The sequence below is a fragment of the Petromyzon marinus genome, chromosome 26, assembly GCF_048934315.1.
Source record: "Petromyzon marinus isolate PM22_M1 ecotype Great Lakes invasive population chromosome 26, UKy_Petmar_22M1.pri1.0, whole genome shotgun sequence".
Taxonomy (NCBI): domain Eukaryota; kingdom Metazoa; phylum Chordata; class Hyperoartia; order Petromyzontiformes; family Petromyzontidae; genus Petromyzon; species Petromyzon marinus.
The window spans coordinates 12,181,195-12,205,173 of record NC_133692.1 but is presented as its reverse complement, the minus strand read 5'-3'; the positions used below and the strand labels follow the sequence as shown (position 1 = coordinate 12,205,173).

The following is a 23,979-nucleotide window of genomic DNA, read 5'->3' as shown; positions in this document are numbered from 1 at the left end:
CAGCATCTCAATATAACGCAACGTTTGTGTACCTGAGCACAGGGAAGATTTCTGCTTTTAAAACCCAAATATTCCCTTCCATAGTGAGGCTTCCAGTCATCCATCTGACCAGCCTGCCCTTCACAACCTTTATCTTTTCCCTCCAGTTCCTTTTCCCAGAATCCTTTAGATGAAAGGTGACCCCCAATATCCTAATCCCTTCCACCTGCACTCTCAGCTCTGTCGGGCAACCTTCGAAGAGCTTAGAATCTCCAAAAATCATAATCTCACTCTTACTCGGATTAATCCTAGATCCCCAGGCTAAGTTTAAAAAGTCTTGCTAACTCCAAAACCCCCCAAATCGAGGAGACATCCCTACAGAACACCACGATGTAATCCATATAATTACTTTTACCTGCTCTATACTTCCCAGGATGGACACCCCTCCAATCCTTTGACTGGTTCTGAAAGCCTGGGCAAAAGGCTCCCTGCAAACAACAAACAAGACTGGTGACATGGGGCACTCTTGCCCTCACACCTGATCTAACTGGAACAGCTTCAGACAGAACTTAATTTATCAAAAGTCTACTTGAAACATTAAGATATAACTTTTGTACCCAACCAACCAATTGTCCTCAATACGAGTCAACACCAAAAACAAGTAGTCGTGATATGTGGGCAAACACTTTCTCTTGATCTAAACTAAGGAGCCCCAGTGGCCCTCCCCCATCTATCGTGGACTCTAAGATTTCCCTTAATAAAATGAGGTTGTCTGTCTGCCTGGGACCGCACATGTCTGGTCTGCTTGTGTTACTTCAGCTACCACTCTTCCTAATCGTGCAGCAATGTTTTTTTGGCCAAGATCTTGTAATCTGTATTCAACAGGGTAATTGGGCGCCAGTTCCCAATGTCACTGCGGGCCCCATTCCCCTTATAAGGGATATAACCCATCCCCTCATGGACTCCTGGCACTGGTCCATCCGCCAAATTTTCCCTGTATAATTGCAATAAGTCCTGTTTAATAGTGTCCCAGAACTTGATGTAAAATTCAGCTGGTATCCTGTCACTCCCAGGAGTCATTTGCAGCCGCAACTCTCTCACAGCCTCATTCAATTCCTCCATTTGTATTTGCTAATTTTGCCATCCGGAGCCTTGACCTGCTGATTAACTTCCCCAAGAAAATAATTCTGGACGTCCACCTCCGATATCTTATGGCTATAGCGGTCTGCATAATATTCTCGTGCAACCTCAAAAATACCTGCTGTCTGTGTCTGCCTACCAAGGCTAGGGCTAATGAGCTCATGGATTATACTGTTGGGTTTCCCTTACTTTTTCAAAAAGAAACGTGCCCTACAAACGAACTGTGCAGCCTGTTTTTCAAGTGACGAGGAATATTGTCTTTTAGATGCCTTATTTCGTCCCATCGGAAAACCCAATTCAAGCAAACGGTATGCCTTCTCCAGCCTGTCATTTAAGCCCATCATCTCATTCCTAACACTCATCCTTTTGCTGTGTGCCTGATAGAAACCCCCTAGTCCGGCTCTTAACAATCTCCCACCATTTAGCCATGGTACTAAACAACACTGTAGGCTCCTCCATTCTTCATAATGTTGAATGAAGGCCCCCGCCAGCTTCTCATCTTCCAGGACACTCGTGTTCATTTTCCAAATCCCTTTCCCTAAGATTACTCCACCCGGGATTTGAAGCCTCGCCATAATTAATTTGTCATCCGAGAAAGACACTGGCACAGTTTCCACATTCTCCGCTATAACTTAAGCAGAAACAAAAAAAATCAATTCTTGAATGCTGAGATCTAGAGCTACTGACCCAAGTAAAACCAGGAAGTTCTGGTTCAATAACTGAAAGGTATCGGTAAAATAAAAAAAATTTGACTGAAGCACTGAGCTCTATAGAAGAAGGATCTATCCTCAGACTCCCAGCGGCAGGCAGTACATCTGATAAGCTAAGTTGGCAATTAAAATCTCCCCCCAGAACAACATGTCTCTGCGTGACCAGCAAGGCAGTTTTATTTCCCCACAGCTCCACTCCCTCAGAACACTGCGTAGGAGCATATACATTAATCAGACGTACTGCAGTTCCCTTCTATGTTGCATTCACATAATGCACTCGGGCTAGAACAACTTCCTGGACCTCCTGTACCTCCACACTTTGGCTTCCTATGAAGATAGCAACCCCAGAGCATCTGTGAACGTTGCTCCCAGACCAAAAACATTGGTCATTCCAGGATTCAGTCAGTATTGCCTGGTCGAGGGAGTAAGGCAGGTGACATTCCTGCAGAAAATAAACGTCCCTTTTTAGAGTCTGCAAATAATGAACCGTTGCTTCACGTTTAGCCGCACCCCAGATTCCCCGCACGTTGACCGATGCAATAGAGAGCGCCATGGCGAAGGGTGTTTAGTCCGGTTAAGCAGAAAGGTGCTCGAGCAATGAATAGCAGCTCGTATCGACCAAGTCCAAAAAACATTCAGCACTCACGAATTTCGGGAAAGGCCCCATCCCTTGGCTAATTTTGGCTGTTAGCTCTTTGTCGTATGTTTAGCCAAGTTTTCTGTTGAAAAGTCAGACAATTGGGGACCTTTCAAGGAAGCTTACCATGGTGTGACTTCCGGTGCTGGAAGCTTACCATGATGCGACTTCCGGTGCTCTCCTCTTCCTCTTTTCCTTCTTCCAGCCTGTCCTCTCCAATTACCCTCTTGTCAACATTATTCTGCTGCGTTCCATCGTCCCCTGTCGCCTCAAACTCCTCTGCCCAGTCAGCCACAATTGGCTCAGAGACTTCCTCCTCCATCCCATTGTCCTTGGAGCAGTCTTCCTGCCGACTCGTAGATGCTCCCACTGGCAGAGCCAGTGTGGGAGGGGCGGGGGTGGCACGTGCCCCCCCCCCGCCGAATTATACTATCGAAATCCCTCATTTTGATCGGATCATTGGGGTGTAACTAGCCTTTTGCCTGTCCTAGGACGAAAACTGTAATATTTTACGAATTTTTTTAGCAGAGTATAATTGTATCGTGTAAATGTAATAGCAGTGAAGCTCGCACGAAAGAATATCATCAAACACTGCATTTCACTGTAGCACTGTATTAATGGCAGTGAATCTTGCACAAAACGATGTCATCAAACACTTCTCTGAATTTCACTGAAGTACTGTATTAATGGCAGTGATGCTTGCACAAACTATGTCATAAAACACCTCACTTCATGTCACTGTAGCACTGTATTTAACTGACCTTCAATTAGCCTTGCCCATCGTAGGACCGAAGCTGTAATATTAAAGATGTACATTTACGTTTTCTTGTGTGATTGTATTTTTTTTAGGAGTTGTTGCACGTAAATAACATTTTCTTAACTTAAAAAAATGAAACCTCAGGATACGATTATTTGAGTTAATCTCTTGTATTGTTAATGGCAGTGATTATTGCACAAAACTATGTCATAAAACATCTCACTTCATGTGACTGTAGCACTGCATTTAACTCACCTTCAATTAGTTCTAAATCACTGCTCTGATACTTTATTTTCTTCTTTCGCTCGCTGGGGTTATAATCTATTTGAATTCGATAAAATGTCTGGAAAATCACGGAGACATGTATATATTTTATAATAATTTAGAAGCAAAAATAAGACTTACCTTTTGTTTCAAGAGCTGAAGAAATAAATAAAGACACCAAATACACTTTGTTGCTGAGTAGCATTATTTATTTGATTTACATTTCAATAAATAAATGTCAAATTGAAAGCGAATTTGCGTGAAAAAATGTGTTTCCGCTCGACCTGCAGGAGTGTAAAAATCCACCTGCTCATGATTATTAATGAGGGGAGGGGGGGCTCTTTTGCAGTGACTTCACGTGCGGATGTAGCACTGTGCTGCGTAGATTTATTTTTTACTGTTACTTTCTGCAAAGAAACGTCTGCGTAGAGTTATTTATTTGAGTAACTTTCAATAAAGAAACGTCAAATTTAAAGCAAATTTGCGTTAAAAATGTCTTTCTACTATAGTAATGACGTCACGTATGAATGTAGCACTGCTGCGTAGATTTATTTTTGACCGTCACTTTCTTGAAGAAAAAAACCCGTCATATTTGAAGCGACTTTGCGAAAAAAATATTTCCACTCGACCTTGTTCTGCGTGAGTGTAAAAATCCACCCGCTCATGATTATTTTATTATTAATGACGGGGGGGGGGGTGCGGCATGTGCAGTGAAGTCACGCGCGTTACAAAGAATCCTGGGCTATTATAGTAGTAATAAATCGGCATTTTGCGACCCCCACTGCGTAGCATATCATTACGTGCCAGGGACTCTATGAGATGATAGGACAATAGTCTGAGTCCATAATAGGCAATAAGTAACGGAAAAGCAGTTATAAGTTACTCAAAGAATTGTGCGCAGTTGCGTCTACAGTACACGACTTCCCTGAAGGCATTCACCTTCAGCGAGCGCGATGCCGATCACACACGGTTCGAATTCGACCCTCGATCGATGGCTGCGCCATCGCCACACACGCGTCGAATAAAAAGCAAGGGACAAGTCCTTACCTACTAACAACTCCTAACATTTCTCATTGCTGGAGGGGTTGTCACCTTACCTAAAAATCCTGGCTCCGCCATTGGATGCTCACCCATCCACAGACAGCGCTACCAGCTCCTCTCTCTCCTCCTGCTCCAATAGTGGCGTTCTCTGGATGACTGTCGCTCCATCAACGTCATCAGTTGCCAGATTACGTAGAGTGTACTGCAAAGGTTCAACCATCTCTCTGCTTCCTCCATCAGTAGCCTGGTTTTTATGTGCCTGGACCATATTTGCATACGATTCAGGGCAGTTCCGGTATAAATGGTTCTTGCTGCCACAGAGGTTGCATTGTGCTGGGGCTCGGCACTCATCCACTGCATGGTCCAGCGATTTGCAGTGGTAGCACACTCTTGCTTCACATGCCGCTGCTAGATGACTTCGTCCACCGCACCTGCTGCAGAGTTTGGGTTGGCCTTCGTAGACAACGAAGCCTTTACTACCACCAATGTTGAGGGCGTTCAGGATGTGTTTCAGGGCACCGTCAGCAGCCCTTAACCTCACCTGCCACTGTCTAGCACCAGTCCAGATGCCCAGTGAGTCCCAGACACGTTTGCAGTTTGACAACAGATGGCAATGCTGTCGCAGCCACACCCCCACATCATGATCTGGCAGCGAATCATTGTACAGACAGACCGTCACTATTTTCGTGTCCAATTCTGACAGCAAATGCAGCTTGAGCAAAGACAAAGGCCTCTCACCTGCTCTCTCCTCAAAACGTGTCAGAAAGCGTTGAAGTAGATTGCTGGTCTTACAGCTGACATCAAAGGCCCTGCCGTCTGGCAGAGCTATCAAACAAAATAGGTCCATGGGCTCAAATTGCAGCATCCCTAAACCACAGTTTGCACAAAAATCGAGCGGTCCATAGTCACCACTTTTGGCATGTCCTCTTTAAAGGCAACCCGGATGCAGTTGTGTTGCCTGGTACGATCCGGTGTGACACTTGCTCCCGGCCCACCGCGCCAACGCCCTGCACCTTCCTGGCGCTGTTCGGGCCACGCAGGTTCTACATTAACCTTAGCAGTCTTGTCCTGATAGTTCTGTGCCCGCTGGCCAGCAGAGTCCTCAATTTCTGCAGTACTCCTGTCGAGCCCGGCGGAAGCCACCTCCCTCTACGCCGGCACATTCACCCTTCCTGGTGGCTGCCTCCAGACGTCCTCCGCAGCTTGCCGCCTCCAAGTCGAGACGGACGCCTGAGCTGCGGCGTCGCAGCAGCTTCCACCTCAGCAGCAGTCGACGTGGCTTGATCATCCTGGATCGTCGCGACAGCTCGGCAGTTCTCCATATCCACTCGAAATTTGCGAGGAAACCACTGGCCCGACAGCCAGGGTACCTGCCTCTCCACGGAGATCTTTAGTAACAGGCAAAAGATGTGTTCGCTTTGAAGAGAAACCAGATATTACTCAACCTATTAGCCGACAGAAACCTCTGTCTAGGCTATGGGGTCCTGCCATTTTCTCACACAAATGAAAATAAAATAAAAATAATGGAAATATGTATTCATATGTTGGTAGACATGTAGTTGGATCTGTGCATTTAGTTAGTTATTTAAATCATACTAACATCTAAAACTGTATTCTAAGTGGATTCCTGGCTGGATTCCTGTCTGTCTGGCTGGCGCTTGAGCCGTTATTGTGCGTGCTGATGTCACATCTCCCTCCCCCAGCCACCCTCCACCCCGAATGTGGAGCCCGCGCAATGTAGGAGAAAAAGGGAGGCGATGCAAGACAATGGAGAGAGCAGAATGTTGCGAAACAGAGGAGAAAGAGCCAAATTGGAATAGGAGAGGCGATGAAAAGTTACAAATATTAGAAATGGGGATTACAGAGAGGCAAGGGAGAATGAGATGGTAATGGTAGAGGTGGAAATGTGGAGAACAAGCGTGAGAGATGAACAGGGAGAGAGATAAGGAAGTGGGTGAGATACAATGGAGGGCTGAGTGTAATACAGAGAGATAGGTAGAAGAGGGGACAGAAAGAGAGACAGAGATAAAGCAATACATTGAGAGAAATTGGGATATACAGAACAGAGAAGGAAAGAACGTAGTTGAGAAAGACAAGGCAATATATAAGATTCAAAGTTTTGCTGGCTGGCAGGGAGAGAACTTGCAGGTTCATTTTAATTATTAAAATGCTTACCAGTTATCTTTCAACAATCCTGAAATTATATTCATCACAGGAAATCGGTCCAGCTTCCTCAGTTGCTAGAACAAAGCCCCCTCTTTTTTCTTTAAAAATGGGGGATAGCGCGAAAGCAGTTCCCAGGTACCACTAATTATACAGTCGAGTTTCCCGCATTTGGGGAAATCGCAGGGGTCACCCCACCTGTAGTGCCATGGATATGCCTCGCCCTGGGAGGACCACCGAAATTATCATGGTGCCTCCCCTATCAGGTAAGTATGAGTTGAGGTGCCCCCTCTATCCGGATAGTTACTCGATCCCTATTCCTCCACTCTTTGGGGTCTCAATAGCTCTGCTCTCTCTGCTCATAATCGAATTAATGTAAATAATATTTTCACCAAGATAGTGATAATGGATTAAGCACCCTCGTTTTAAAAGACAATTTGATAAGCAAAGTTGTCACGTATTACAACATCACTGCGCTGAACTGTTGATGTAATACGTGTAAAACTAAGGTTTTCTGGGTAATAGAAGCTCGGGACACCTGGAGAAAAAGTTGTCAGATTGCAGGTTTTGTTTTAAAATCTAACACTTGCTTTTGTGCAGGATCTTCCACTATTGGTGTCATACACTCTAACCCCGGTGTCAGAACAGAGCATCGCTGGGGCTCCAAACATGGTTGTTATTTTTCCAATATATAATATAACGAGTACATTGAAATGCTAAAAAAAGAAGTTCATAAATCACACTGGGGATTAAATGAAACATATTTACATAGAATTTGGAAAACGTATTATTTTGGTACTCGCAAAGGAGGTCCCATGATATTTATATAGTGCTGACACTTCATGGAGATTGTCCAATATTGTAGTTCATGAACGAAGAGGATACGATCAAATTTTTGATTTAAAGCTTTTCGTGACTGCAGTAATTCATATGCTCTTTCAGTAAAGTCACGTTGAAGCGAAACAATAAAATAAAATAAAAAATATAAAACAATAAAAATTCTCACGACGTTTTGACCATAACAGAAACGGTTGTCATCAGGTGCGTCGGTTTGCATTAATGTATTTATTTTTGAACGGTTTTTTTATTTATAAAAAACGTCAGCGCCACGCGCAGCGATTTGGCAGTTTATTTAGAAGGACTAGTCCATCTATGTTCTGAAAAGAGGAGGGGGGGAGACGAAAAATAAATGTATGCTGTCTGAAAGCCACTGTAAGCGTGAACAATCAAATAAGACTTGAAATGGTTAATCAAATCTTTCCAATGATTGCTAAGCCAGAATCCATCTTCTCGGTTGAAATTGTCTCTGTGCTTGTATATGTGGATAGCCTCATGAACGAATCTCTCATGGTAGCCAGATGGCTTACAAAGAACCTCTGTCTTGGAAAAGTCAATGTCATGTGAGCCTACTGAATTATAACAATGATCTGCCACGGCCGAGGTGTTGGTCCTACCGTGTTTAAGGTCTGCTTTGTGTTCACGAATGCGGTCCGAGACATGGCGTTTGGTTTCTCCAATGTAGCTACTACCACAGAGGCAACTTAGTTTGTAGACACCAGGGTACTGTATGTCCGGAATCACATCTTTTACAGACGGAACCAGATCACGGATTTTATGTAATGCGTTGAAACGGACCTGGATCTTGTGTTTATTCAAGATTTTGGAGATCTTTTTTGTGGTCCCCGCTTTGTAGGGTAAAGTGATGGTTTGGAAAGGCTCCTCAAGAGGGTCCTTCTTCATGGTTTGAGTGATAGCTTTGCGGATTGTATAGTCGGAGTAACCATTAGCCTTAAGAGCTTGGTGTACGTGCTTGAGTTCACTGCCTATGTGTTCCTGGTCGGATATGCTTTGGGCTCTATGGTACAGTGTCTTGATGAGAATTCTTATGTGATGGATGGTGGTGGGAATCCGGTTTCAGATAAGCATCCATATGGGTAGCTTTCCTGTAGACAGAGTGGCTCATTGAACCATCAGGTCTCTTTTTCATTAGGACATCCAAAAAGGTAGCTTGCCATCTTTTTCGACTTCCATGGTAAATCTGATGGCTGGGTGTATGGAATTGATGTGGTCGAAGAATTGGTCTAGAGCAGGCCGGCCATGTGGCCAGATGACAAAAGTGTCATCCACGTACCTCTTCCATAAGGTTGGGCGCAGAGTGGCAGTCTGGATGGCGTCAGTCTCAAATTTCTCCATGAAAATATTAGCTATAACCGGAGATAGGGAGGAGCCCATTGGGGTGCCCTTAGTTTGTTTGTAGAAAGTTCCATTCCAAGTGAAGTATGTATTGGTTAAACAGTGTCTCACCAGGGGGGTACCTCAGTGTTTAGTCCTTGATGAACCAAGTCTTCAATGATTGCGATGGTGTCAGGTACAGGAACCTTGGTGAATAAGGAAACTACATCAAAACTGACAAGCAGGTCGTCTGGGGACAGGGAAATACCCTTGATTGTCGATACCAGGTGAGTAGAATTTTGTACCGCAGAGGTGGTTTTTCCAGTGAAAGGACGCAGGATTTCAGACAAAAAACGAGCCAGTTTGTAGGTGGGGGAGTTGATAGTAGAGACGATGGGACGAAAGGGTGTATCTACTTTATGTATTTTTGGTAAGCCGTATAATCTTGGTGGTCTGGCAGTAGAAGGTTTCAACGAAAACTGTTTAGATTGATCAATTAATGCGGTTGAATCAGAAATTATTTTGTTGGTTTGTGTGACGAGGCTGTTGGTGGGATCTCTTTTTATTTTTGTATTACTACCATCATCGAGTAATTCTTTAATTTTGTTGTTGTATTCCATTTTATCTATGATGACAGTAGAATTACCCTTGTCAGCTGAGAGGACTACAATATCATCCCTCTTTTTTATTTATATAATTCAAAACGCTCATCTTTCCTGAGGTTGCTAGCTGGCATCTTAGCGTTTTTGAGGGTTGTAGCGATTTCAGATCTTGCTACGTCTGAAGCGATGTGACCCAGGCCCCTGAGAGCAACGTCTACTTGGGCAATTATATCATTAACCGGTATGTGTTTAGGTGTGACTGCAAAGTTTAGACCTTTAGCTAAAACGGATTTCAGACCATCGGAAATAGAACTGTTACTGCGATTAATTACGACTTTGTTAACGTCTAACTTTTTGGTGTGTGGGTCCGGTCTTTTGTTGAAGAGGAGGTTAAATTTGGAAATCAGGTTGTCCTTTCATTTGGTCGACACAGTAGCAGCTGAAGAGGCAGTCATATTGTCTACATGTTCTCAATCCGATGTGGACATTGTTGCCGTCAATGATAAGTGTGATTTGTAGAGTGTCTTGTCTAACTGATCTAGTTCGGTGCGTATAAGTCTGATTTTTTCTGAGTTAAGAGCTAAGCTAGTTTTGAAAAGAATTCGTTTTGCATTAAAAGACGTTACAGCAGCAGAGGTCAGTGTAAATGCGATTGGTATTACCCAGAGTCGAAGTATCTCTTCAGAAAGGTGAGAGATTCGATCAGCTGAGCCTTCTTATCCCGGAGTATGTTGAAGGATCTTAAAGTTAAGTGGAAACCCTCCCAGTAGAGTTTTTGTGCCAGTTAAAAAGGGTAAAACCTATTACTAAATAATGTTTATGATAATAAGAACGGTGCCTTTTTATAGTAGTGGCATGTAAAAAATGCAATTACTTCCTTAACTGAGGGTAAACCCTCTTAAATGGCAACTTCATCTTAAGTCAACATTACCCAGAATGCTATGGAGAATTTTACTCGTAAACTGTACCTTAGTTAACAAAAATTTGAAATTTCCAAAAAAGTGTATATTTTCGTAACGTGTTATTTGAAGTTTTTTAAACGACAGTGTTTATTTTTTTAATCATTTTGAAGTATCGCCACGTAAAAGATTTATAATGCCCATAGAGTAGAGGTACAGGGTATTTGTTCATATAGGGATAGTGGAAGCAGGCCAACTCATACTTACCTGATAGGGGAGGCACCATGATCATGTAGGTGGTCCTCCCAGGGTGAGGCTCATCCATTGCACTGCGGGTGGGTTGACCCCTGCGATTTCCCCAATTGCGGGAAACTCGACTGTATAATTTGTGATACTGGGGGACTGCGTTCGCGCTATCCCCCGAATATTTAAGGAAAAAATAGGTTTGCTGTGCTTTATGAATATCGATAAGATCTGTAATCTCATATGAATCTTAGTCCCTAATCACTCTCTCCCTAATCCCTCTCGCCCTAATCCGCCATTAATGCAACTGAGGTTCTTGCGTCCGGGGGTGGAATTCCTTTCCAGCTCAGACCCTGCTTGCTTGCCCATCGCCATATATATATAGCCTTGTTGTAGCTGCTTTCTCGCAAGTTCAACAGTTCCACTGCTGGATTATATTTTTCCGCCTGAGGACGACTGCTTGTGTTGTGATCGACACGTCGTGATTTATTTTATTTCATACCTACGTGGCTTTACCGAAATAACCAAAGAGTATGGATAACACAGTCAAATTATCCATAATAGAGGTTTGTTGGGTGGTTGCCGGGTTTAACGACACATTTATATATTGACGAGATCTAACCCAAAACACCTCTATTTTGGATGATATTGGTCCCGAAAGCCTACGTGTAATAATTAAATTATTTTTGATTCAGCCTTGCAAACCAGATTTGTTGGTGATTGGCCAGTGGCATGGTGAAAAGCTGATCATCTTGCTGGTTTAACACGCAAAAAATACTGTGAAAACAAATTCAGCGCAATTTACTAAACACCTTATGCTTTGCTGTCACAGGCTATGAGTTATATCGGTTGATAATAATGTTTATGAAAATAAGAACGGTGCCTTTTTATAGTCGTGGCATATAAAAAAATGCCATTACTTCCTTAACTCTTAAATGGCAACTATATCTTGAGTCAACATTACCCAGAATGCTATGGAGAATTTTACTCGTAAACTATGCCTTAGCTAACCAAATTTGAAATTTCCAAATAAGTGTATATTTTCGTAACGTGTTATTTGTAGTTTTTTAAACGACAGTGTTTATATTTTTAATCATTTTGAAGTATCGCCACGTAAAAGATTTATAATGCCCATAGAGTAGAGGTACAGGGAATTTGTTCATATAGGGATAGTGGAAGCAGGCAAACTCATACTTACCTGATAGGGGAGGCCCCATGATCATTTATGTGGTCATCCCAGGGTAAGGCTCATCCATTGCTCTGCGGGTGGGTTGACCCCTGCGATTTCCCCAAATGCGGGAAATTCGACTGTATAATTTGTGATACTGGGGGACTGCGTTACCCCCCGAATATTTAGGGAAAAAATAGGTTTGCTGTGCTTTATTAATATCGATAAGATCTGTAATCTCATGTGAATCTTAGTCCCTAATCACTCTCTCCCTAATCCTTCTCTCCCTAATCCCTAATTAATGCAACTGAGGTTTTTGCGTCCGGGGGTGGAATTCCTTTCCTGCTCAGACCCTGCTTGTTTGCCCATCGCCACATATATATCCTCGTTGTAGCTGCTTTCTCGCAAGTTCAACAGTTCCACTGCTGGATTATATTTTTTCCGCCTGAGGACGACTGCTTGTGTTGCGATCGACACGTCGTGATTTATTTTATTTCATACCTACGTGGCTTTGCCGAAATAACCAAAGAGTATGGATAACACAGTCAAATTATCCAAAATAGAGGTTTGTTGGGTGGTTGCCGGGTTTAACGACACATTTATATATTGACGAGATGTAACCCAAAACACTTCTATTTTGGATGATATTGGTCCCTAAAGCCTACGTGTAATAATTAAATTATTTTTGATTCAGCCTTGCAAACCAGATTTATTGGTGAATGGCCAGTGGCATGGTGAAAAGCTGATCATCTTGCTGGTTTAACACGCAAAAAATACTGTGAAAACAAATTCAGCGCAATTTACTAAACACCTTATGCTTTGCTGTCACAGGCTTTGAGTTATATCGGTTGATAATAATGTTTGTGAAAATAAGAACGGTGCCTTTTTATAGTCGTGGCATATAAAAAAATGCCAATACTTCCTTAACTCTTAAATGGCAACTGTATCTTGAGTCAATATTACCCAGAATGCTATGGAGAATTTTAATCGTAAACTATGCCTTAGCTCACAAAATTTGAAATTTCCAAATAAGTGTATATTTTCGTAACGTGTTATTTGTAGTTTTTTAAACGACAGTGTTTATTTTTTTAATCATTTTGAAGTATCGCCACGTAAAAGATTTATAATGCCCATAGAGTAGAGGTACAGGTTATTTGTTCATATAGGGATAGTGGAAGCAGGCCAACTCATACTTACCTGACAGGGGAGGCACCATGATCATTTAGGTGGTCCTCCCAGGGTGAGGCTCATACATTGCACTGCGGGTGGGTTGACCCCTGCGATTTCCCCAAATGCGGGAAACTCGACTGTATAATTTGTGATACTGGGGGACTGCGTTCGCGCTATCCCCTGAATATTTAAGGAAAAAATAGGTTTGCTGTGCTTTATGAATATCGATAAGATCTGTAATCTCATATGAATCTTAGTCCCTAATCACTCTCTCCCTAATCCCTCTCGCCCTAATCCGCCATTAATGCAACTGAGGTTCTTGCGTCCGGGGGTGGAATTCCTTTCCAGCTCAGACCCTGCTTGCTTGCCCATCGCCATATATATAGCCTTGTTGTAGCTGCTTTCTCGCAAGTTCAACAGTTCCACTGCTGGATTATATTTTTTCCGCCTGAGGACGACTGCTTGTGTTGTGATCGACACGTCGTGATTTATTTTATTTCATACCTACGTGGCTTTACCGAAATAACCAAAGAGTATGGATAACACAGTCAAATTATCCATAATAGAGGTTTGTTGGGTGGTTGCCGGGTTTAACGACACATTTATATATTGACGAGATCTAACCCAAAACACCTCTATTTTGGATGATATTGGTCCCGAAAGCCTACGTGTAATAATTAAATTATTTTTGATTCAGCCTTGCAAACCAGATTTGTTGGTGATTGGCCAGTGGCATGGTGAAAAGCTGATCATCTTGCTGGTTTAACACGCAAAAAATACTGTGAAAACAAATTCAGCACAATTTACTAAACACCTTATGCTTTGCTGTCACAGGCTATGAGTTATACCGGTTGATAATAATGTTTATGAAAATAAGAACGGTGCCTTTTTATAGTCTGAGCATATAAAAAAATGCCATTACTTCCTTAACTCTTAAATGGCAACTATATCTTGAGTCAACATTACCCAGAATGCTATGGAGAATTTTACTCGTAAACTATGCCTTAGCTAACCAAATTTGAAATTTCCAAATAAGTGTATATTTTCGTAACGTGTTATTTGTAGTTTTTTAAACGACAGTGTTTATATTTTTAATCATTTTGAAGTATCGCCACGTAAAATATTTATAATGCCCATAGAGTAGAGGTACAGGGTATTTGTTCATATAGGGATAGTGGAAGCAGGCAAACTCATACTTACCTGATAGGGGGAGGCACCATGATCATTTAGGTGGTCATCCCAGGGTGAGGCTCATCCATTGCTCTGCGGGTGGGTTGACCCCTGCGATTTCCCCAAATGCGGGAAATTCGACTGTATAATTTGTGATACTGGGGGACTGCGTTACACCCCGAATATTTAAGGAAAAAATAGGTTTGCTGTGCTTTATGAATATCGATAAGATCTGTCATCTCATGTGAATCTTAGTCCCTAATCACTCTCTCCCTAATCCCTCTCTCCCTAATCCGCCATTAATGCAACTGAGGTTCTTGCGTCCGGGGGTGGAATTCCTTTCCAGCTCAGACCCTGCTTGCTTGCCCATCGCCATATATATAGCCTTGTTGTAGCTGCTTTCTCGCAAGTTCAACAGTTCCACTGCTGGATTATATTTTTTCCGCCTGAGGACGACTGCTTGTGTTGTGATCGACACGTCGTGATTTATTTTATTTCATACCTACGTGGCTTTACCGAAATAACCAAAGAGTATGGATAACACAGTCAAATTATCCATAATAGAGGTTTGTTGGGTGGTTGCCGGGTTTAACGACACATTTATATATTGACGAGATGTAACCCAAAACACTTCTATTTTGGATTATATTGGTCCCGAAAGCCTACGTGTAATAATTAAATTATTTTTTATTCAGCCTTGCAAACCAGATTTGTTGGTGATTGGCCAGTGACATGGTGAAAAGCTGATCATCTTGCTGGTTTAACACGCAAAAAATACTGTGAAAACAAATTCAGCGCAATTTACTACAGACCTTATGCTTTGCTGTCACAGGTTATGAGTTATATCGGTTGATAATAATGTTTATGAAAATAAGAATGGTGCCTTTTTATAGTCGTGGCATATAAAAAAATGGCAATACTTCCTTAACTCTTAAATGGCAACTGTATCTTGAGTCAACATTACCCAGAATGCTATAGAGAATTTTAATCGTAAACTATGCCTTAGCTCACAAAATTTGAAATTTCCAAATAAGTGTATATTTTTGTAACGTGTTATTTGTAGTTTTTTAAACGACAGTGTTTATTTTTTTATCATTTTGAAGTATCGCCACGTAAAAGATTTTTAATGCCCATAGAGTAGAGGTACAGGGTATTTGTTCATATAGGGATAGTGGAAGCAGGCCAACTCATACTTACCTGACAAGGGAGGCACCATGATCATTTAGGTGGTCCTCCCAGGGTGAGGCTCATCCATTGCACTGCGGGTGGGTTGACCCCTGCGATTTCCCCAAATGCGGGAAACTCGACTGTATAATTTGTGATACTGGGGGACTGCGTTCGCGCTATCCCCCGAATATTTAAGGAAAAAATAGGTTTGCTGTTCTTTATGAATATCGATAAGATCTGTAATCTCATGTGAATCTTAGTCCCTAATCACTCTCTCCCTAATCCCTCTCTCCCTAATCCGCCATTAATGCAACTGAGGTTCTTGCGTCCGGGGGTGGAATTCCTTTCCAGCTCAGACCCTGCTTGCTTACCCATCGCCACATATATAGCCTTGTTGTAGCTGCTTTCTCGCAAGTTCAACAGTTCCACTGCTGGATTATATTTTTTCCGCCTGAGGACGACTGCTTGTGCTGCGATCGACACGTCGTGATTTATTTTATTTCATACCTACGTGGCTTTACCGAAATAACCAAAGAGTATGGATAACACAGTCAAATTATCCATTGTTGGGTGGTTGGCGGGTTTAACGACACATTTATATATTGACGAGATCTAACCCAAAACACCTCTATTTTGGATGATATTGGTCCCGAAAGCCTACGTGTAATAATTAAATTATTTTTGATTCAGCCTTGCAAACCAGATTTGTTGGTGATTGGCCAGTGGCATGGTGAAAAGCTGATCATCTTGCTGGTTTAACACGCAAAAAATACTGTGAAAACAAATTCAGCGCAATTTACTAAACACCTTATGCTTTGCTGTCACAGGCTATGAGTTATATCGGTTGATTATAATGTTTATGAAAATAAGAATGGTGCCTTTTTATAGTCGTGGCATATAAAAAAATGCCATTACTTCCTTAACTCTTAAATGGCAACTATATCTTGAGTCAAAATTACCCAGAATGCTATGGAGAATTTTACTCGTAAACTATGCCTTAGCTCACAAAATTTGAAATTTCCAAATAAGTGTATATTTTCGTAACGTGTTATTTGTAGTTTTTTAAACGACAGTGTTTATTTTTTTATCATTTTGAAGTATCGCCACGTAAAAGATTTATAATGCCCATAGAGTAGAGGTACAGGGTATTTGTTCATATAGGGATAGTGGAAGCAGGCCAACTCATACTTACCTGACAGGGTAGGCACCATGATCATTTAGGTGGTCCTCCCAGGGTGAGGCTCATCCATTGCACTGCGGGTGGGTTGACCCCTGCGATTTCCCCAAATGTGGGAAACTCGACTGTATAATTTGTGATACTGGGGGACTGCGTTCGCGCTATCCCCCGAATATTTAAGGAAAAAATAGGTTTGCTGTGCTTTATGAATATCGATAAGATCTGTAATCTCATGTGAATCTTAGTCCCTAATCACTCTCTCCCTAATCCCTCTCTCCCTAATCTGCCATTAATGCAACTGAGGTTCTTGCGTCCGGGGGTGGAATTCCTTTCCAGCTCAGACCCTGCTTGCTTACCCATCGCCACATATATAGCCTTGTTGTAGCTGCTTTCTCGCAAGTTCAACAGTTCCACTGCTGGATTATATTTTTTCCGCCTGAGGACAACTGCTTGTGCTGCGATCGACACGTCGTGATTTATTTTATTTCATACCTACGTGGCTTTACCGAAATAACCAAAGAGTATGGATAACACAGTAAAATTATCCATAATAGAGGTTTGTTGGGTGGTTGCCGGGTTTAACGACACATTTATATATTGACGAGATCTAACCCAAAACACCTCTATTTTGGATGATATTGGTCCCGAAAGCCTACGTGTAATAATTAAATTATTTTTGATTCAGCCTTGCAAACCAGATTTGTTGGTGATTGGCCAGTGGCATGGTGAAAAGCTGATCATCTTGCTGGTTTAACACGCAAAAAATACTGTGAAAACAAATTCAGCGCAATTTACTAAACACCTTATGCTTTGCTGTTACAGGCTATGAGTTATATCGGTTGATTATAATGTTTATGAAAATAAGAACGGTTCCTTTTTATAGTCGTGGCATATAAAAAAATGCCATTACTTCCTTAACTCTTAAATGGCAACTATATCTTGAGTCAAAATTACCCAGAATGCTATGGAGAATTTTACTCGTAAACTATGCCTTAGCTCACAAAATTTGAAATTTCCAAATAAGTGTATATTTTCGTAACGTGTTATTTGTAGTTTTTTAAACGACAGTGTTTATTTTTTTATCATTTTGAAGTATTGCCACGTAAAAGATTTATAATGCCCATAGAGTAGAGGTACAGGGTATTTGTTCATATAGGGATAGTGGAAGCAGGCCAACTCATACTTACCTGACAGGGTAGGCACCATGATCATTTAGGTGGTCCTCCCAGGGTGAGGCTCATCCATTGCACTGCGGGTGGGTTGACCCCTGCGATTTCCCCAAATGTGGGAAACTCGACTGTATAATTTGTGATACTGGGGGACTGCGTTCGCGCTATCCCCCGAATATTTAAGGAAAAAATAGGTTTGCTGTGCTTTATGAATATCGATAAGATCTGTAATCTCATGTGAATCTTAGTCCCTAATCACTCTCTCCCTAATCCCTCTCTCCCTAATCTGCCATTAATGCAACTGAGGTTCTTGCGTCCGGGGGTGGAATTCCTTTCCAGCTCAGACCCTGCTTGCTTACCCATCGCCACATATATAGCCTTGTTGTAGCTGCTTTCTCGCAAGTTCAACAGTTCCACTGCTGGATTATATTTTTTCCGCCTGAGGACAACTGCTTGTGCTGCGATCGACACGTCGTGATTTATTTTATTTCATACCTACGTGGCTTTACCGAAATAACCAAAGAGTATAGATAACACAGTAAAATTATCCATAATAGAGGTTTGTTGGGTGGTTGCCAGGTTTAACGACACATTTATATATTGACGAGTTCTAACCCAAAACACCTCTATTTTGGATGATATTGGTCCCGAAAGCCTACGTGTAATAATTAAATTATTTTTGATTCAGCCTTGCAAACCAGATTTGTTGGTGATTGGCCAGTGGCATGGTGAAAAGCTGATCATCTTGCTGGTTTAACACGCAAAAAATACTGTGAAAACAAATTCAGCGCAATTTACTAAACACCTTATGCTTTGCTGTCACAGGCTATGAGTTATATCGGTTGATTATAATGTTTATGAAAATAAGAACGGTTCCTTTTTATAGTCGTGGCATATAAAAAAATGCCATTACTTCCTTAACTCTTAAATGGCAACTATATCTTGAGTCAAAATTACCCAGAATGCTATGGAGAATTTTACTCGTAAACTATGCCTTAGCTCACAAAATTTGAAATTTCCAAATAAGTGTATATTTTCGTAACGTGTTATTTGTAGTTTTTTAAACGACAGTGTTTATTTTTTATCATTTTGAAGTATCGCCACGTAAAAGATTTATAATGCCCATAGAGTAGAGGTACAGGGTATTTGTTCATATAGGGATAGTGGAAGCAGGCCAACTCATACTTACCTGACAGGGGAGGCACCATGATCATTTAGGTGGTCCTCCCAGGGTGAGGCTCATCCATTGCACTGTGGGTGGGTTGACCCCTGCGATTTCCCCAAATGCGGGAAACTCGACTGTATAATTTGTGATACTGGGGGACTGCGTTCGCGCTATCCCCCGAATATTTAAGGAAAAAATAGGTTTGCTGTGCGTTATGAATATCGATAAGATCTGTAATCTCATGTGAATCTTAGTCCCTAATCACTCTCTCCCTAATACCTCTCTCCCTAATCTGCCATTAATGCAACTGAGGTTCTTGCATCCGGGGGTGGAATTCCTTTCCAGCTCAGACCCTGCTTGCTTACCCATCGCCACATATATAGCCTTGTTGTAGCTGCTTTCTCGCAAGTTCTACAGTTCCACTGCTGGATTATATTTTTTCCGCCTGAGGACGACTGCTTGTGCTGCGATCGACACGTCGTAATTTATTTTATTTCATACCTACGTGGCTTTACCGAAATAACCAAAGAGTATGGATAACACAGTCAAATTATCCATAATAGAGGTTTGTTGGGTGGTTGCCGGGTATAACGACACATTTATATATTGACGAGATCTAACCCAAAACACCTCTATTTTGGATGATATTGGTCCCGAAAGCCTACGTGTAATAATTAAATTATTTTTGATTCAGCCTTGCAAACCAGATTTGTTGGTGATTGGCCAGTGGCATGGTGAAAAGCTGATCATCTTGCTGGTTTAACACGCAAAAAATACTGTGAAAACAAATTCAGCGCAATTTACTAAACACCTTATGCTTTGCTGTCACAGTCTATGAGTTATATCGGTTGATTATAATGTTTATGAAAATAAGAACGGTGCCTTTTTATAGTCGTGGCATATAAAAATAAATGCCATTACTTCCTTAACTCTTTAATGGCAACTATATCTTGAGTCAACATTACCCAGAATGCTATAGAGAATTTTACTCGTAAACTATGCCTTAGCTCACAACATTTGAAATTTCCAAATAAGTGTATATTTTCGTAACGTGTTATTTGTAGTTTTTTAAACGACAGTGTTTATTTTTTTATCATTTTGAAGTATCGCCACGTAAAAGATTTATAATGGCCATAGAGTAGAGGTACAGGGTATTTGTTCATATAGGGATAGTGGAAGCAGGCCAACTCATACTTACCTGACAGGGGAGGCACCATGATCATTTAGGTGGTCCTCCCAGGGTGAGGCTCATCCATTGCACTGCGGGTGGGTTGACCCCTGCGATTTCCGCAAATGCGGGAAACTCGACTGTATAATTTGTGATACTGGGGGACTGCGTTCGCGCTATCCCCCGAATATTTAAGGAAAAAATAGGTTTTCTGTGCTTTATGAATATCGATAAGATCTGTAATCTCATGTGAATCTTAGTCCCTAATCACTCTCTCCCTAATCCCCAATTAATGCAACTGAGGTTCTTGCGTCCGGGGGTGGAATTCCTTTTTAGCTCAGACCCTGCTTTCTTGCCCATCGCCACATATATAGCCTCGTTGTAGCTGCTTTCTCGCAAGTTCAACAGTTCCACTGCTGAATTTCGATTTCAAGCTTTCGTGACTGCAATGATTCATCTTCTTTGGTTCTTTCGGTAAAGTCACATAGAATGATAATAAAATAATAAATTGATAAAATAAAATAACACAATAATAGTCTCACGACGTTTCGGCCACAACACAAGCGGCCTTCATCAGGTGAAGGTGGCGAGACTGTCTGGTAGGACAGCGCTGGAGTGAAAGAGCCACGTTCAGATACGGCCTTTAAGCTGTGTGAGAGGAACAAAGCGCCTTGACAAAGGAATTAGCATATAATTTAGCATTGAAATGGCTGAATGATTAGCTTGTGACTGGTCACAGAAATAGCTATGTTAAAAGTTAAAGCATACACACCCGCAGAGGCACCCATTGTTAAAGGAATTAGCATAGAATTTAGCATTGAAATAGCTAAGATAAGGCATACACATCCGCAGAGGCACCCCTTGACAATGGAATTAGCATAGAATTTAGCATTGAGATAGCTGAGTGATTAGCTTGTACCTGCTGCAGAAATAGAGCTTGTACCTGCTGCAGAAATAACTACGTTAAAGTCAGAGCATACACATTCACCGAGGCCCTTAGTACAAATCAAACAGGAGAATTTAGCATTGAAATAACTAGGCGAATCCAGCATTGAAACAACTGAGTGATTAGCTAGTGACTGGTCACAGAAATGACTACACATCTGAGCTATTCACAGTACTATATAGTGAACCAATAAAAACTAAAATATAAATTACCTTCATGTTATCAATAAACTCTATATTCTCCAATCAGCTAAGCTACCAACAATAAGTCGTTATATATCACAATGCTATATGGCGAAAAAATGGGTGGATTCTTACCCTCAAATTTCAGCACCACGGATAGCTACGGGCCCCGTTCAGACGGACGAGTTCGTCCATGGTCGGAACAGAGGAGGGGGAGAGAGACAGCTGCGAGGCCCTAGTATGCTCCATGTTGTAAAACTATACCATTAACCGTGGTGTGAGAGGTATTAAGAGGCAATGCTGGCGAAAGAGCTGCGGTCTGAAGGTCATCGTAAAAATACAATTAATTAAGAACAGAAATGATTTAAAACATCTTTCCACTGGTTACTAAGCCTGAATCCATCTTCTCGGTTGAAATTGTATCTGTGCTTGTATATGTGAAAGGCCTCATGAACGAATCTCTCATGGTAGCCGGTTGATTTGCAAAGAACCTCCGTCTTGGAGAAGTGAATGTCATCTGAGCCCACTGAATTATAACAGTGATCTGCCACGGCAGAGGAGTTCGTCCTACCGTGTTTCAAGTCTGCTTTGTGTTCGCGGATGCGGTCCGAGATATGTCTTTTGGTTTCTCCAATGTATCTACTACCACAGAGGCACTTTAGTTTGTAAACGCCCGGGTACTGTATGTCTGGAACAGCATCTTTTACAGATGGAACTAAATCACGGATTTTATGTACTGTGTTGAATCGGACCTGGATCTTGTGTTTGTTCAGGATTTTGGAGATCTTTTTAGTGACCCCTGCAATGTAGGGTAAGGTGATGGTTTTGAGTGGCTCCACAAAAGGATCCTTCTTCATGACTGGAGTGATGGCTTTGCGGATTGTGTAGTCGGAGTAGCCATTAGCCCTGAGAGCCTGGTGTACGTGCTTGAGTTCACTGGTACTGTGTACCTGGTCGGAAATGCATTGGGCTCTATGGTATAGAGTCTTGATGAGGGAGTTCTTCTGGGATGGATGGTGGTGGGAATCCGGTTTCAAGTAAGCATCTGTATGGGTAGCTTTCCTGTAGACAGAGTGGCTCATTGAACCATCATGTCTTCTTTTAATTAAGACATCCAAAAAGGGTAGTTTGCCATCTTTTTCGATCTCCATGGTAAATCTGATGGCTGGGTGTATGGAATTGATGTGGTCGCGGAATTGGTCTAGAGCAGGCTGGCCATGTGGCCAGATGACAAAGGTGTCATCAACGTACCTCTTCCATAAGGTCGGGCGTAGAGTGGCAGTCTGGATGGCGTCAGTTTCAAATTTTTCCATGAATACGTTGGCTACAACCGGAGATAGGGGGGAGCCCATTGGGGTGCCCTCAATTTGTTTGTAGAAAGTTCCATTCCAGGTGAAGTAAGTGTTGGTTAAGCAATGTCTCACCAGGGGGGGTACATCAGTATGCAGTCCTTGATGAACCAGGTCTTCAATGGTAGCGATGGTGTCAGGTACCGGGACTTTGGTGAACAAGGACACCACATCAAAACTGACAAGCAGGTCGTTTGGGGACAGGGAGATGCCTTTGATTGTCGATACCAGGTGAGTAGAATTTAGTACCGCAGAGGTGGTTTTTCCAGTGAAAGGTCGCAGTATATCAGCAAGAAAACGTGCCAGTTTGTAGGTGGGGGAGCTGATAGTAGAGACGATGGGACGAAGGGGTGTATCTTCTTTGTGTATCTTTGGAAGGCCATATAATCTTGGTGGTCTGGCAGCAGAGGGCTTCAACGAGAACTGTTTGATCTCATCAATTAATGCTGTTGAATCAGAGATGATTTTGTTCGTTTTGGTGACCAGGCTGTTGGTGGGATCTCTATTTATTTTTGTGTAGCTGCCATCGTTGAGTAGTTCTTGAATTGTGTTGTTATATTCTGTTTTGTCCATGATGACAGTGGCATTGCCTTTGTCGGCTGAGAGGACAAGCTCTATTTCTGCAGCAGGTACAAGCTAATCACTCACCTATCTCAATGCTAAATTCTATGCTAATTCCATTGTCAAGGGGTGCCTCTGCGGATGTGTATGCCTTAACTTAGCTATTTCAATGCTAAATTCTATGCTAATTCCTTTAACAATGGGTGCCTCTGCGGGTGTGTATGCTTTAACTTTTAACATAGCTATTTCTGTGACCAGTCACAAGCTAATCATTCAGCCATTTCAATGCTAAATTATATGCTAATTCCTTTGTCAAGGCGCTTTGTTCCTCTCACACAGCTTAAAGGCCGTATCTGAACGTGGCTCTTTCACTCCAGCGCTGTCCTACCAGACAGTCTCACCCCCTTCACCTGATGAAGGCCGCTTGTGTTGTGGCCGAAACGTCGTGAGAATATTATTGTGTTATTTTATTTTATCAATGTATTATTTTATTATCATTCTACGTGACTTTACCGAAAGAACCAAAGAAGATTAATCATTGCAGTCACGAAAGCTTTAAATCGAAATTTAACCGCCTCTACGGGGAGGGATTCCACACATCCTTAAGATCATTCAACAGACTTCGGGATAAGAAGGCTCAACTAATCGAGTCTCTCACCTTTCTGAAGAGATGCCGCGACTCTAAGGTAATACCAACCGCATTTACACTAACCTCTGCTGTTGCAACTTCTCTCAATGCAAAACGAATTCTAGCTAGAACTAGCTTCGCTCTTATCTCGGAAAAAATCAGACTTACACGCACCGAACTCGATCAGTTAGACAAGACACTCTACAAATCACACTTAAAATTGACAGCAACAATGTCTACATCGGATTGGGAACATGTAGACAATATGACTACCTCTTCTTCTGCCACTATGTCGAACAAATGTAGGGACAATTTGATTTCCAAATTCAATCACCTCTCCAGCAAAAAATCG

At 42.0% G+C, this 23,979-nt stretch overlaps 10 non-coding genes and 1 pseudogene across 10 annotated transcripts; 9 read left to right on the top strand and 2 right to left on the bottom strand.

Annotated features, from left to right (window-relative positions):
• Window positions 1–5,901: 5,901 nt before the first annotated feature.
• LOC116946368 (U5 spliceosomal RNA) lies at window positions 5,902–5,955 on the bottom strand (annotated as a pseudogene).
• Window positions 5,956–6,801: 846 nt separating this feature from the next.
• On the bottom strand, window positions 6,802–6,965 carry LOC116946357 (U1 spliceosomal RNA). The gene has a single exon (XR_004403524.2). It is a non-coding gene; the product is annotated as a U1 spliceosomal RNA (small nuclear RNA).
• Window positions 6,966–10,623: 3,658 nt separating this feature from the next.
• Window positions 10,624–10,787, top strand: LOC116946324 (U1 spliceosomal RNA). The gene has a single exon (XR_004403494.1). It is a non-coding gene; the product is annotated as a U1 spliceosomal RNA (small nuclear RNA).
• Window positions 10,788–11,797: 1,010 nt separating this feature from the next.
• LOC116946354 (U1 spliceosomal RNA) lies at window positions 11,798–11,955 on the top strand. The gene has a single exon (XR_004403522.1). It is a non-coding gene; the product is annotated as a U1 spliceosomal RNA (small nuclear RNA).
• A 1,009-nt stretch (window positions 11,956–12,964) lies between these two features.
• LOC116946323 (U1 spliceosomal RNA) lies at window positions 12,965–13,128 on the top strand. The gene has a single exon (XR_004403493.1). It is a non-coding gene; the product is annotated as a U1 spliceosomal RNA (small nuclear RNA).
• A 1,009-nt stretch (window positions 13,129–14,137) lies between these two features.
• On the top strand, window positions 14,138–14,297 carry LOC116946356 (U1 spliceosomal RNA). Its single transcript, XR_004403523.1, has one exon. It is a non-coding gene; the product is annotated as a U1 spliceosomal RNA (small nuclear RNA).
• Window positions 14,298–15,304: 1,007 nt separating this feature from the next.
• On the top strand, window positions 15,305–15,468 carry LOC116946331 (U1 spliceosomal RNA). The gene has a single exon (XR_004403501.1). It is a non-coding gene; the product is annotated as a U1 spliceosomal RNA (small nuclear RNA).
• Window positions 15,469–16,466: 998 nt separating this feature from the next.
• Window positions 16,467–16,630, top strand: LOC116946327 (U1 spliceosomal RNA). Its single transcript, XR_004403497.1, has one exon. It is a non-coding gene; the product is annotated as a U1 spliceosomal RNA (small nuclear RNA).
• A 1,008-nt stretch (window positions 16,631–17,638) lies between these two features.
• On the top strand, window positions 17,639–17,802 carry LOC116946326 (U1 spliceosomal RNA). The gene has a single exon (XR_004403496.1). It is a non-coding gene; the product is annotated as a U1 spliceosomal RNA (small nuclear RNA).
• A 1,007-nt stretch (window positions 17,803–18,809) lies between these two features.
• On the top strand, window positions 18,810–18,973 carry LOC116946305 (U1 spliceosomal RNA). Its single transcript, XR_004403475.1, has one exon. It is a non-coding gene; the product is annotated as a U1 spliceosomal RNA (small nuclear RNA).
• Window positions 18,974–19,983: 1,010 nt separating this feature from the next.
• On the top strand, window positions 19,984–20,147 carry LOC116946322 (U1 spliceosomal RNA). Its single transcript, XR_004403492.1, has one exon. It is a non-coding gene; the product is annotated as a U1 spliceosomal RNA (small nuclear RNA).
• Window positions 20,148–23,979: the final 3,832 nt, after the last annotated feature.